The sequence below is a fragment of the Carlito syrichta genome, unplaced genomic scaffold, assembly GCF_000164805.1.
Source record: "Carlito syrichta isolate Samal-C Ts95f unplaced genomic scaffold, Tarsius_syrichta-2.0.1 Scaffold305868, whole genome shotgun sequence".
NCBI classification, from domain to species: domain Eukaryota; kingdom Metazoa; phylum Chordata; class Mammalia; order Primates; family Tarsiidae; genus Carlito; species Carlito syrichta.
Window position 1 is genome coordinate 257,869 of NW_007249964.1, and position 8,928 is coordinate 266,796.

At 34.5% G+C, this 8,928-nt stretch overlaps 1 pseudogene; it reads left to right on the top strand.

Annotated features, from left to right (window-relative positions):
• Positions 1–3,448: 3,448 nt before the first annotated feature.
• On the top strand, positions 3,449–5,648 carry LOC103265144 (annotated as a pseudogene).
• The last annotated feature ends 3,280 nt before the right edge of the window (positions 5,649–8,928 follow it).

Consider the following 8,928-nt stretch of genomic DNA (forward strand, 5'->3'; position numbering starts at 1 on the left):
TGTGTATTTGGAAATCAAGAGATTACAGGAAAAAAATGACAGATGTGACAAAGCAATCTAAGTCCTTCCAGTAAGGAATGGGGGAATAAATAAGCATAAAATTAGAAGGAGTACAAGAGAGAACCACTGATGTGACAAGCTAGTAAGAGATATAGAAAATATAGAAACAAAATCAGTTAAGAGAAAACAAAACTTAGATTTATAAAATAATAGCTGAAGGGCAGTTTGGCTGGATATAAAATCTTTGAATCATAATTTATTTCCTTGAGTATTTTATAGATGTTGCCCAACCTTCTTCTGATGTTAAAAATGTCAGTGTGAAGAAATTTGAGGCCAATATTATTTCTTCCCTTTTAACAAGTGGCTTGACCTTTTCCTCTTAGTGCTCTCAAATATTTCTTGTTTAAAACTCTATCTTTAAAATCCAACAAATGCACTAAGATTTTTCTTGGTTTGGCGGTTTCTGGCTAGTTTTCTGTAGTGTATGTTATACCCTTTCTTTAAAGATATTCAAATCTTAATTTATCATGACTGTTTTTTTTGCATTAAATGTTTTAATACCTTAATTGCCCATTGTTCTAGTCTTTTGGGGAGGACTTTGATAATGCAGATGTCACATCTTTTTTTCTGCAGCCATTATTTTATAAATCTAAGTTTTGTTTTCTCTTAATTGATTTTGTTTCTATATTTTCTATATCTCTTACTAGTTTGCCATATCAGTGGTTCTCTCTTGTACTCCTAATTTTATGCTTATTTCTCTTGTAATTCCCCCCATTCCTTTCAGTAAGGTGTTTTTACACATTTGTAATGGACTTAGATTGTTTTGTCACATCTGTCATTTTTTTCCTGTGATCTCTTGATTTCCAAAAGTTTTTTGCATATATTAAATATGCAAACTTTGTGCTATAAAGTTCCATAGGTTTTCAAAAAACAGTGAGTCACATATCTATCACTACAGTATCATACAGAATTTTTTTTTTTTTTTTGAGTCATAGTCTCACTCTTTCACCCAGGCTGGAGTGCAGTGGCATGATTACAGCTACCACAGCCTCAAAATGCTGGGTCCAGGCAATTGTTCCTTTTCAGCCTTCCAGGTAGCTGGGACTACAGCCATGCACCACTATGCCCAGTTAATTTTTTAATTTTGTAGAGATGCAGGCCCACAATGTTGCCCAGGCTGGTCTTGAATTCCTAGGCTCAGATAGTCCACTTGCCTCAGCATCCCAAAGTGCTAGGATTACAGGCATGAGTCACCATGCCTGGTCAGAATATTTTTGCCAACCTACTGTCTGTCACCACACGATGCTCCAGGCTTTTCTTATATATTTCCTATTTCTCAAAGGAACCCTGGTTGCTTTTATTAGAGAATGGTATTAAAAACCTAGATCTGAGTGTTAGTATTATTCATTAAGGTATTGTTTCTAGGTCCTTTCAACTGATAAACCAAAAGGAAATAATGTATATGCACATGCCCACACATATATGTATACATACACACACCTCTCATATGTACACATACTCATAAATATTTCCACATGTAATGACCTGTACCTATATTAGACTAAACATGAATTATGGATTCATACTAATGTCTACCACTCTTGTTATCACATGTATCATTAGAGCCTCCCTCTTCCTATCTCTAAACTTCTACTCAAACGGTAAGAAATCTAAATTCCCCCAATTTTCATCCATTTACTTAATTGTTAATTCCAGAAAATATTTATAATGTATCGAAATTGTTAACCTGTACCCTTTCAGGAAACAACTTTATCAACTAGAGTATAGTAATTATATGTAGTATCTCTTGTCTCTTATATCTTACCCAAAGCAGCACCTTTCCCCACCATCCCCTTTAGTGAGGTGGTTTTATACCTTTGTTCTGCATATGGATATCTAATTTTCTCAGCATCATTTATTAAAGAAGGTGCCCTTTCCCCAATGCATATTCTTGGTACATTTGCAGAAAATCAACTGACTATAAATATATCGGTTTATTTCTGGATTCTCTATTCTGTTCCATTGGTCTATGTATCTGTCTTTATACCAATGCCATGCTGTTTTGGTTACTATATCCTTGTAATATTTTTTGAAGTCAGGTGGCATGATGCTTCCAGTTTTATTCTTTTTGCTCAGGATTGTTTTTTCTTGGTTCCATATGAATTTTAGAATTGTTTTCTATTTCTACGAGAAATAACATTGATATTTTGACAAGAATTGCCTCGAATCTGTAGGTGGCTTTGAGTAATGTGGTCATTTTAATATTAATTCTTCCTTTCTATGAGCACAAGATGTCTTTATATTTGTTGTGTCCTCTTCCATTTCTTTTATCACTGTTTTGTAGTTTTCCTTGTAGATATCTGTCACTTCCTTCATTAAATTTATACCTAGGTAATTTTTTGTGGCTATTTTAGATAGAATTGATTTTTTTCAGTTAGTTCATTATTAGTGTATAGAAATGCTACTGGTTTTTGTATGTCGGTTGTGTATCCTCCAATTTTACTGAATTTGTTTGTCAGTTTCTGTGGTGTAGTCGTCTGTTTTTTTCTAAATACAAGGTCACATCTTATGCAAAGAGAGAAAATTTGACACCCTCTTTTCCAATTTGAATGCCTTTTATTTCTTTCTTGTACCTTTGTGTTCTGGCTAGGACTTCTAGTATTATGTTGAATAAAATTGATGAAAGTGGGTCCTAGTTCTAAGAAGAAAAGCTTTTAGATTTTCCACATTAAGTTAACTGTGGGATTGTCATTTATGGTATTGATTATTTTGAGGTACGTTTCTGCTGTACCTAATTTGTTGAGCATTTTCATCACGAAGTAATGTTAAATTTTATCAAATGATTCTTCTATGTCTATTGAGATAATTATATATTTTATCAAATGATTCTTCTATGTCTATTGAGATAATTATATATATATATTTGTCCTTTATTCTATTGATTTTTTTAAAATCAAGCTGAGAAAATCCCTTTTCTTTCCTAATTTGCTGAGACTTTCATGAATGGGCTGAATTCTGTCAAATGCTTTTTTTGGCATCAGTTTATATGATTATATAATTTAAAAATTCTTTAATGTGGTTATGGGTGGACTAGCATTGTTCGATTTTTTTAAATGTTGAATTTTAATAGCTCTTTACATATTCTAGACACATAAGCTATCACATATGTGGTTCACAAATATTTTCGCTCATTCTGTAGTTTCAATATTGCTCCTCTTATCAAGATCTTTTATAAATCAAAAGTTTTTAATTTTGATAAATTTTAATTTATCTACAGTACTTTTAACTATAATTATTTGTATAACTCTTTTAGTGGTTGCTCTAGCTGTTTTATTTCATGTATATAACCTATCACACTCTACTGGTATTGTCATTTTTCCAGTTAAAGTAAAATTTAGAGCATCCTCGTGATGTTACACCATGGAGCCGGTGTGGTCCTTTAGCCAAGATGCCTGAGGAAACCCAGATCTAAGACCAACTGATCAAGGAGGAAGAGGTTGGGATGTTTGCCTTCCAGGTAGAAATTACCCAGCTGATGTCATGGATCATCAGTACTTTCTACTCGAACAAAAAGATCTTTCTTAGGGAGCTCATTTCAAATGCATCAGCTGTTATGGACAAGAGCCAATATGAAAGCTTGACCAGATTCCAGAAACGGCCTCTTGGAAAGAGCTGAACTTACATCTTTTACCAAACACACAAGATTGAGCCCTCACAATTGCAGATATTGGCATTCAAATGACCAAGGCTGACTTGATCAATAACATTGGAACTATTGCCAAGTTCGAGACCAAATCATTAATGGAAGCTTTGCAGGCTGGTGCAGATATCTATGATTGGCCAAGTTGGTGTTGGTTTTTATTCTGTATATTTGGTTGCTAAAAAAATAAGTGGGATCCACAAACATAGCAATGAAGTGCGGTATGTCTGGGAGTACTCAGCAGGGGGGTCATTCACAATTAGGACACAGATGACCTTATGACTCATGGAGCAAAGGTTATCTTGCATCTGAAAAAAGACAAAACTGAGCACTTGGAGGAAATAATAATAAAAGAGATTGTGAAGAACCATTTTCAGTTTATTGGCTGTCCCATTACTCTTTTTGTGGAGAAGAAATGTGATAAAGAAGTCATTGATGATGAGGCTAAAGCAAAGGAAGATAAAGAGGAAGAAAAATAAAAAGAGGAAAAGGAGTCCTATGACAAATCTCAAGTAGATAATGTTGGTTCTGATGAAGAAGAAGAAAGAAGGTCAGTGGAAGGAAGAGGAGGAGGAGGAGGAAGAAGAAGAGAAAGAGAGAAGGAAGAAGGAGAAGGAGACAACGACATTAATCAAGGAGAACTCAGCACAATCAAGCCTATTTGGGCTAGAAAATATGATGATATTGCTAATGAAGAGTATGGAGAATTCTACAAGAGCTTTACCAGTGACTGAAAAGACCACTTGGAGGGAAAGCATTTTTCATTTGGACTATTGGAATTCAGATCTCTTCTTTTTGTTCCAAAATGTGCTCTTTTTGACCTATTTGAAAACAGAAAGAAAAAGAATATTATGTTGCATGTGTGCAGTGTTTTCATTATAGATAACTGTGAGGAGCTAATCTCTGAATATCTGAATTTCATTAGCAGGATGGTGGCTTCTGAGGATCTCCCTTTAAGTATTTCCTGTGACATGTTGTAACAAAACAAAGTTTTGATAGTTATCACAAAAGTTTTGGTAAAAATGCTTAGAACCCTTCACTGAACTGGCAGAAGATAAAGAGACCTACAAAAAGTCTTATGAGCCATTCTCTAAAAATGCAAAGCTTCAATACATGAATACTCTCAAAATCAGAAGTTTTCAAAGCTATTAAGATGCTATACATCTGCTTCTGGTGATGAGAAGGTTTCTCTCGAGGATTATTGCACCATAATGAAGGCAAACTAGAAACGTATCTATTACATCACAGGTGAGATTGAGGATCAGGTAACTAACTCAGATTTTGTGGAATATCTTTGGAAGGATGGTTTAGAAATGATCTATATGATCAAGTCAATTGATAAGCTCTATACCTAACAGCTGGAGGAATTTAAGAGGAAGACTTTAGAGGGCCTGGGACTTCCAGAAAATGAAGAGAAAAATAAATAGGAAGAGAAGAAAATTCAAAGTCTGATAACCTGTGCAAAATCATGAAAGACATTTGGGAGAAAAAAGTCAAAAGGTGACCGTCAAACCGATTGGTGACATTCCCATTCACAGGTACGTATGCACATATGGCTGGACAGTAAGCATGGAAAAAAACAGGGAAAGCTCAAGCCCTAAGAGAGAGCTCAACAGTGGGCTACATGGCAACAAAGAAACACCTGAAGATAAACTCTGATCATTCCATTATTGAGACTGTAAGGCAAAAGGCAGAGGTCAAGAAGAACAAGTCTGTGAAGGATCTTGCTTTATGAAACTGGTCATCTTTTGGCATCAGTCAGTCCAGAAGATCCCCAGACACATGCTACTAGGATATACAGAGTGATCAACTTTATACAGGTATTGATGAAGATGACCCTACTGTTAGTGATACCTAGACTGCCATAACTGAAGAAAAGCCATTCCTTGAAGTAGATGATGACACACTGCACATGGAAGAAGTGGATGAAGCTCTGGCTGAGGAATGACTTGAACACGTGTGCAATACTTCATTGTTATTTCTCTGATAATTTCAAGGATTTTTTTCTTTATTTTTGTTAACATTTAAAAATCTGTAAGACATGACAATAACTACTTTAAGAGGAAGCTAAGATTCATTTCTACTTCTAAATGTTATACTACGATAGTTTAGTCATTAAGGCAGGGATAGTAATACTTTTCTAGTTTCACACTGGTTTATTTTAACAGATCGAGGTGATGTGCATTGTAAGATCTATGTAATCTAATGTTAAATTTGTGGTCTAAAGAGTTTAGCTATCAAATCAGAATCTGTAGTAGACCCAATATTTTGTCACTGAAGAGTTCAAAGATGTATCTTAATGTTGAGAAGAAAAGTATTTGTTAGATTTTCTAGGATCTCTTTTTTAAAATTTTCATCCCATTTAGTGACCAATTCTGCATGCACTAGTTTTCTAGAAATAAGTATGTTAAACTGAAGCACTTTGATGGGAGGAAATCTCCACAGGGTTTGTTTTTCAAGGAAAACCATTGTTTAGAAGAGCACGATTATAAGTCTACCTAGGCATGTGGCAAAGCTGTTCAAAAAGTAACCTGGAGCAAGGCTTGTGAATGGAAATGTAATGTCCAAGTCATATTCTACTTAATAAGGTGGCAACAAATACAGATGCATTAAAAAGAAAAAAAAAAGAGGAAATTCTAAATTTCTCCCTTTAAGTTGTATTATCCTTCTCTGTGTCATTGTCTTAAAGCCTTCCTGTTCATACATTTAGAACCTCATTAAGCAGTGTTGTTTTTGCTTCAACTGACAAACATAATTTAGATAGTCAAAAGAAGGATAAAATATATTGGATAAAGTTAAAATATAAAGAAAAAATTACCCTAATTTTTACTCTATTTAGCACTCTTTCTTCCCTCCTGATATTCCAAGATTCCTTCTCTTACTGTTTCCTTTCTGTTTAGAAAACTTCCAACGGTCATTCTTTTAGGGTAGGGCTCTAAAAGTAGTTCACTTTTGTTTTCCTTAACCTGGGAATGTCTTTATTTTCTCTTCATTTCTAAAGGATATTTTCACTGGTCATAGAATTCTTGGTCAAATTTCCCTTCTTCCAATTCTTAAAAATATTGTGCCACTTCTTTCTGTCTTTCATTATTTCTGATGATAAATCTGCTGTCATTTGAATTGTTTTTCTTCTATAGGTAAGATTTTTTTCTTGTTGCTTTCAAGTTTTTCTTTGATTTTAACTCCTAGCACTTTGAATATACTATGTCTTGGTATGCATTTTTTTAGGTTTATCTTGCTGAGTTGTACGAAACTTCTTGACTGTATATTTGTGTCTTTTGCCAAATTGGGAAATAGAATCATTATTTCTTCAGATACTTTTTCCAGCCCCCTTATCTATCTCTTCTTATGGGATTCTGATGACTCACAAGTTAGGTCTTTTATTATAAGCTGTGACATTCTTGAGTATCTGTACATTTTGTTTTCAGTCTAGTTTCAGATTGACTGGTTTCTATTGCTTTACCTTCAAACTCACTGATTCTTTCCTCTGACTCCTCCATTCTGCTGGTGAGCCTATTCATTGAATTTTTTATTTCAGTTATTGTACTTTTCAGTTTAAAGTTTCCATCTGGTTCTTTTTACACCTTATATTTCTCTGCTGAAACTTTCTATTTTAAAATTTTTTTTAGGTGTGTACATAACTGCTTGTTGAAGCATTTTTATGATGATGGCTTTAAAATCTTTGTCAGATAATTATGACATTGTTGTCATCTCACTGTTGGCATCTATTGATTGCTCTTTTTTTTTTTTTTTTTTTTTTTACTCAAGATGAGATTTTTCTTGTTCTTGATGTGGTGGGTGACTTTTAACTGAAACATACACTGAAATATAATAAAAGTATGGGGTTTATTGAAGCCTTCTCTTTTAGCTACTTTCTCCTGATACCATTCCAGCAGTGGGAAAGGGGATACCTCATTATTGCTAGGTAGGAGAAGAAGTCTAGGTTTCTTTCTTAGTGTGTGTTAACATTTGAGGTGGGAAAAGCTTGCTATTGCTTTTGGGTAGCAGTGACATTTTCAGTACCCCCACTAAACCTCTGATGATACTACCACAGGTTGGGTGAGTATCTTGTTACTGATCTCTTTGCTGTTGCCTAATGGAGATGAAAGTTCTGACTACCTTCTCTGATACCACTCCAGTGGGAATACTGTGGTACCTTTTCACCACATGAGGACATCTACTGTCACAACTGGGGTTACGCTGTAATTTATTTCTGTTAAATTTAGCTACTACAGCAGTCGTTATTGTCCAAATGTTTCTGTCTTGCTAAGTTGCCTCATTTCCTGGTCCTTTGGCCAGAGAGACTAGGCTTTTGTTGGTGCTTATTTTATCTGCACCCTTCAGCATTCTAGGTTCCTGACTTCTCCAATATGCAGTCAAATATGTATAAGGCAAAAAGGAAACTCAGAGAACTTATCACTGTGTTGTTCCTCAGATCTTTATAGTTTATGTATAGTTTTTAGCTGTATTGCATGAGAGGAAAGGAGAAGTGTACCTATGCTGTCTTTTTAGAATTGGGAGTTTCCCAAAATTCTGTTCTTATATTCTACTTCTACTTTTTGTTCAGTCCACATGCATCATATTTTCTCTCTTCTTTTTATCTCTCAATGTCTCCCCTAAATTCTTGCATTTATGCTTTATGTAATATTCTTATGCAAGAGCTTTTGTATTTTCCATTGTGTTCTTCTTAGGGGTGATTTCTTCATTACAATTTTAAAACCTTCAATAGTATTTTGGATTGTGATTTTTTTCTGCTTCATGACAACATTTTATGGTATGTGTTTTTCATCTATTGAAGAGTTTGGTTGTTCTTTGCCATAATGTTCTTGCCATCTTGTCTTGACGCTGTTCTAGACTCTAATTTTTTTTTTTTTAATTTCTCATCATGGGTGCGTTGGCTATTTGCAGACTTTTGATGGTGTGGGAGTTCTGAGTGGGTGAGGCCAGGACACTTCTCAAGGTTCACAACCTGAAATCCCTCTCCTCTGCTAAAACAGGGACGGATATTCAAATATGCCACTCCTACAAATATGACACATCAGCATGACTATTTGAAAATGTCCGTTTCATCTACTTTTTTGAACCAAATCAAGTTTAAGAGTGTTTCTATTACCAATCTTGTCTGCTTCATTTTCTGCCCCCTTATTGTTAATACAAAACATAATTTTTTTTTTTTTTTCACCACAGAGGCTCTCATCTTCAGGAAGTATACTATTACTGACTCTTCC